This window comes from Otolemur garnettii, unplaced genomic scaffold, assembly GCF_000181295.1.
Source record: "Otolemur garnettii isolate 467f Iridium unplaced genomic scaffold, OtoGar3 scaffold00009, whole genome shotgun sequence".
Classification (NCBI taxonomy): Eukaryota; Metazoa; Chordata; class Mammalia; order Primates; family Galagidae; genus Otolemur; species Otolemur garnettii.
Window position 1 is genome coordinate 21462664 of NW_003852404.1, and position 6315 is coordinate 21468978.

General features: G+C 33.5%; 1 non-coding gene across 1 annotated transcript; it reads left to right on the plus strand.

Moving 5' to 3' along the window:
- The first annotated feature begins 1366 nt into the window (after positions 1-1366).
- On the plus strand, positions 1367-1473 carry LOC111723256. The gene has a single exon (XR_002771835.1). It is a non-coding gene; the product is annotated as a U6 spliceosomal RNA (small nuclear RNA).
- The last annotated feature ends 4842 nt before the right edge of the window (positions 1474-6315 follow it).

Below are 6315 nucleotides of genomic sequence, written 5' to 3' on the forward strand. Positions count from 1 at the left end.
GATAACCCAGGGGGCTTGGAGGGAGGTGGGGGGGGGGGGTCCAGCTTGAACTGTGCTGACCTGGAGTCAGGAAGAGGACAGATGGCAGCATAGATACTTTTGCTCTGAAAATGGAACCCTTTCAAAGATTTTGTAAACTTGCATTTTTTCCCTGTAAAGCCCTAGAAATGAAACCTGTAAACAGTATACCTGGGGGAAAACACCTACTATCATAACACACCAGGGGACTAGGACAGGAGGGGTGGAATGTGGGCAAGGGAGCAGGGTGGGTAGCGATGCCAACTTGTATTTAAAATGATATAATTTCAGTATATATTTTTTTCATGAATCTATCGAATATTATTTTGCTTTTAATTTGAAAAGAACAGTCTGCTCTTCTGGGTACACACACACACGCACTCTCTTTTATATAACAGTGAAACATGAACTTTTGAAATACTAGGGAATGTCAGTAAGTAACAGTAGAAGACATCTAGTTAATTTATAAATTATATTATATGTTAACAACTTTTCCAAAAGCTTTTGGTGTTATTGTCTAGCTTGAGGATAATCTAGAAAAGGAAAGTCTCAGCTTTATCCTCATAAAAGCCATGTTACCAAAACTCACAGAATACATGATTTGTGAGCAAGCAAATTCGTATAGACCCCAAAATAACAGGGTTTCCTTGAAGTACTATTGGGTTTTTGTACTGTATTACGGAGATGTGCATATTAATTGTAAATTATCTAATTTAATTGGACAGAGATGACTTAATTTGCATCTTATCACAATATTAAGTGGCATAAAAATCACTAGATTACTTTCTATTTTATGAATTGCTGTTTGTTTTTTAAAGTGTGTGGAAGCATGAAGGTGTCATGTAGATTTGATCCTATCTTAAATTTGCAGCTTTTTCAAATGACTTCTGACCAAATAACCTTCTGACATTTTTATCCAGTTAACGGAGGCCCCCCACATAAATGCATCTGAATGCTTTTATGACTGTGTGAAATGAATCACTGATGATTCATGAAACAGACAGTCCTATCATTAGCCTTGATAGGATGGTAATTTGATTATCTGATGGTCTTGTTGCTCATTCCATTTTTGAGCATGAATATTTAAAATTCTGGAAGGGCAAAAGAATTCTAAAGGAAGAATCGGTCTGTATTTCAAAATAATATATTACTTCATAATTCCTGTGACGTCTAGCTCCAGAATACTCAATTATGTGGGGTTTTTTTCTTTGTAACATAGTAAATAAAAGTAATGGAAAATATTTACTTTTGAATAAAAGTACTCAAATTAGAGTTGTGTCAGTTTTAGCTCCAATTATCAGTTCATTTCTGTGAATATAAAAACTTATTTGTTAGAAATATTAAAATTGTGCTTGCTTTGGCAGCACATATACTAAAATTGGAATGATACAGAGAAGATTAGCATGGCCCCTGTGCAAGGCTGACACGCAAATTTGTGAAGCGTTCCATATTTTTGAGACTTTACCTCCTTCATGTTTACATGGATGGAACTGGAAAATGTTCTTCTTAGCAAAGTATCACAAGAATGGAAGAAAAAGTATCCAATGTACACAGCCCTATTATGAAACTAATTTATACTTCTTAAATGAAAGCTACAACCTAATTCTAGCCCAAGAATACGGGGAGGGGGTAGAGGAGGGGAGGGGCAAAGGGCGGATGGGTGGAGGGAGGGTGACTGGAAAGATCACCTATATGGTCTGTCTAACAAGGGTACAAGTGAATTTTTCTAGAACTAGAGTATAAATGTCTTAACACAATAACTAAGTAAATGACACAAAGTCTATGTTAACCAGTTTGATGAAAATATTTCAAATTGTATATGAAAACACTACACTGTACCCCATGTTTGCATTAACGTACACAGCTATCATTTAATAAAAAAAAGAGAAAAGTGCAATTAAAAAATTATCTGTGGGATAATTATTAATCAGTTCATGATTTACATAGCTCCCTATTAACTGAGATGTTTTGTTAACTGAACTCCTGTTATACATAAAAGAGATGTTAAGGTTTATTATTTTGCTACTTAGTGCAGATCTTATAAATATTTATCTTTCAGTTTAATAAAGTGGGGTTTTTCTTATGTTTCTAAAAAAAAAAAAGAAATACTAAAATCATTGGCCGAATATGTTTTTCAATTTATGTTCCTGGAATAGTGTGCGTGGAATCATCCGTCATAGCTATCATGTTGCTGTCTTTAAAGAAATTCAAAATGATAAAAATTAGTTCTTTAGCTTATTATCAGCCTTTTTTGTCTGCTCTCATCTTTTAAAGGTTATTAGGCTTGGTTTGTACTCTGAGAATATAACAAAAAGAATAACATAAAGCTAGTTCTGCTCATTTGTGTATTTCAGCTTTAGGGGATAGCAAACGTTTTTGTTGTTTCCTTTAGGTAGACTTGAAAATATAAAGTCCCCAACATTCGTAGCTCTTAGAATCATGCCCTACCTTATCAAGCATTATGAAATGGTATCCATGAGATATCACATTAGGGCCTTCCATGGTTTTTTTTTTTTTTTGCTTTGTCTTCATTTTGAACTTATTGGCACTTCTACCATTCGAAAGATTCCAACTACCAGGTACTTCGTGAACTCCAACTGGATTTGTCAAACAAAGGTATCCCACTTTAAGTAAAATTGATATACATATATCCATGCTATGAAAATAAACGAGCAGTATTTAATTAAATACTTACTGTTCACAAAATATCTGTACCCTCACTCCTAATCTCCCTAATACACCTTAAATGTATGTATTATTTTGTCTATTTTAAGGGAAAACAAGGCTCAAGGAGAATTGTGCATTTGTAGTCTGAGGAAAAAAAAATGAGTAGTAAAGCTATGATTCGGCTCACTCCAATAACTAAAGCTGCCTTTAAATCCAATGGTTTATGTGTCAGCTCTTGCTGCCACTCAAACAGAAATCACTGGGTTTAAAGGTATCTTTTTTTCCCCCCAACCAGCAAATAAAATTGGATGAAAGGGAAAATTTCCCTGACACATTGAAAAGGTTCCAGGAAGTTAATATCCAAGGAAACTAACATCTTACACATACAGTAAAGAGCTGACCTGACTCTTTAATCCAGTAACTTTGGATTGCTGTGTTGACTGGAGGCCATAAGAGGAAAGACTAAAATAGCTACACTATTTTGAGCTGTCTGTGCTGCTTTCCTTCCATGATGGAACTCACCTTCAAAAATGATATAAGGTTTTGACTTATCCATGGTTTCACAAAAAGTTCCCTAGAAAAGTTCGAAAGATAATCACAAGCCAAAATGTTAACTTGAAAGAGTGACAGTGTACCATAAAAATAAAACAAGAAGTATCAAAATGACATGTCAGAGGTAATCAATTGTCAAATGTAGTGCTTAAGGAAATTGAACATTTCATACTTAATAACCTAATATAGAGAGATTCTGTTTCCTAGAAAGTAAATCTGTTTTTTATAGGTTTATGATTTAGTAGGTCTATAGGTACTTTATATTTAAGCCTTTTTAAAACTATATTGCACTTTCTGCAGCTGGATTCGAACAAGTAAATCACTATATTATAGGTAATGAGAGGCAGGTTCTACGCTTTACGGGAATTTACATATAAGCAAAGAGAAAAGACTAGACTCTTGGGTTAGAATCAGTGGTATCAGTCTTGTTTTTAATATATAAATATATAGGCATAGAAATAAATATAAATACATGTGTTTGTGAGAATGTGTTGGCTGAGAGGGCTGAGAAGCAATCACATCCCGGTAGCAGAGGATGTGCTCGACATCCAGGTCTGTGTCGGGAGATCATTCCCTAATAAAACAAGCAGGGCTTCTTGGAGAAGGGTTAGTTTCATGGCCAGGGAAGAAAAATACATTAAGTCTGAAACTTCTTACAGTTCCCCAAAACAAGAAAGTTCTCAAAAAATAATCAGGACATACGAAAAGGGTCAACCTAAAGGACTTCCCAATGACCAAAGCCAAGACAATTGAAGGAGCAAAACAAATAATATGACTGGATGATAATACAGAAAATAAAATATCCATGAGTCTACTATAAATTAATAACTGAATACATGTAGAATGTAAATATACAATAGGCAACTCTTCCGTATAATAATTTTCCATTTAATAAATGTAGAAGGATCAAAGAAAATTCAAAATCACAATTAGACAAAAACCACAGGAATAACAGTTGCAGGTAAAATTCACCCAAGAATGAAAAAAATCTGCTGGGAAAGTATGAAGAGAAACAGGGTATGTGCATAGTTTCAACACATCACCCCAAGATATTTAATCATTAGAAAATGAATAATGTTAGTGTTACATGAGAAAACCTAACAGGTATCATCTTAGCTGTGTGGACAACGTTGATATCACCAGGGAACTTTGACTTGACAGAAAGGTTATGTCAAGGTTGGATGTGATGCAGAGAGAAGGATACTGTATCTCCTCACTGGTGTTATTACCAACAAAGTATAAACTCAGTATGATCATCACAAAGTATGAGATAAACTCAGTTTAAGATTTAATGTGGGGTCCAACCAAAAGTGCCAAGGTCACGGAAGAGAAGGAAGGTCTGAAGAGTTGTCTTATGTTGAAGACTAACTAAACAGACAGAGGAAGGAATGCCATGTAGGACATTGGATTTCATCCTAAAACAGAAAAAAGACATTTGGAGGAAAACTAGTGAATGTCTAAGATGGTTGGTGGTTCATATAATACTAATATGGTAATTTTAACTTCCTGGTTTTGATAATTGTATAATGGTTAAGTTTGGGGAAGCTAATATAAGGTTATAAGAACTCTCTATATTGTTTTTGCAACTCTTCTGTAAGTTGAAAATTATTTCCAATTCAAAAAGTAAAAATACAGTTTTAGGACTATGACAACTGTATGACATTGGTAGTGTTACTCTCATTTTCCAGAGAAAGAAACAAAGAAAAGAGAAGTTATTACAGTTGCCCAAGATCTCCAAGTTAGAAAATTTCAGAGCCAGCATTCAAATCCAGACAGTCTGGATTCAAAGTTCCAGACTTAAATCACTGTTATTTGATGTGATCTAAGGCTCAGCTAATTCAGGAGTGTTTATACTTGCTTTTAATTTGGATTTGATATATTGAGGTATGACAATATTTCAAAAAGCAAAACTCTAGAAAAAGAAATGGACGTTTTACAACGTTCAGTGCTAAGTGGTGTAAGGAAACTTCATTCTCTTGCAGCGATTTTCAACCAAATGTCAAACCATGAACCATTAAGTGAGATCTTATGAAATGACTAAATGGCAGTATTTGCATTCAAAAATGAAAATGCATCCAGAAGGCTTTTATGCTTCATTACCAAAAAAATCATTAATAATAGAATATATAATGACAGGCAGTTACTAATGCAATAAAATTGCTAAAATGAGATGAAAAATTGCTAATAATGTATTTTATTACATTCAAAGAAGGCATTAGGTGGCTGCACTCTGTCTCTGAATTTGTTGTTGATAATTAGTAGTTTAGGTCTCTGTATTAGAAGAGGTCATTCTTATCCTTGGAAAATAGTTTTTTAAAAGTGGTAATTCTTTTGAAGAATGCAAGGAACTTAAATACTTCACTGACATACAACTGGCAGTCAGAAATAGTATGTGGATAAAAAGTATTATGTGGTTGTTTTCTTCTCCATGGTATTTATAATGATAATGTATAGCAATTCAACCAAAAGAAGGATCGTAAATGACAAACTGAATAAATGTGAATTATGTGAAAACATGGATGGTTACGAAATATGATTAAGATTTTGAGTAAAAGGAGAGAAGGTTATCTTCCAGGTTATAAATAGTTAAACCTGAAAGAAATTATTTTCTTCTGTGATAATACAACATCCAAATTATAAAATTAGTTCTGATCTGAGAGCATGTCTTCTGTAATATTTAAAAATATTTAAACATTCTGCAATGTTAAAATTTTTTACATGCAAAAGCATCATTTTATTTAATATATGTTGAAGCCAAACCAGGAAAAAGGGTGTGGAAAAAATATTTCTGTTATTATTTGACTTGATACATAATTTACAGCTATTTCTACTTTCTGCTCTTAAAACACATAATAGTAAAATGCTATTTGGATATAGTTAAGGCTTCCCGAGAAGTACTTGTAACAAAAGCTTTTCCATTTAATGGTTAAAGAAAAGTAAATAAAATTTATGTCTGTCCTGGGCCCAATTAAACTTCCATTCAAACTTGTCCTGACTAGAAAATAAATTGCCTAAGGATTCTGAATGCAGGTTTTTGCACACTTGGAGGAAAAAAAAAAAAAAGAGTACATCTGTGGA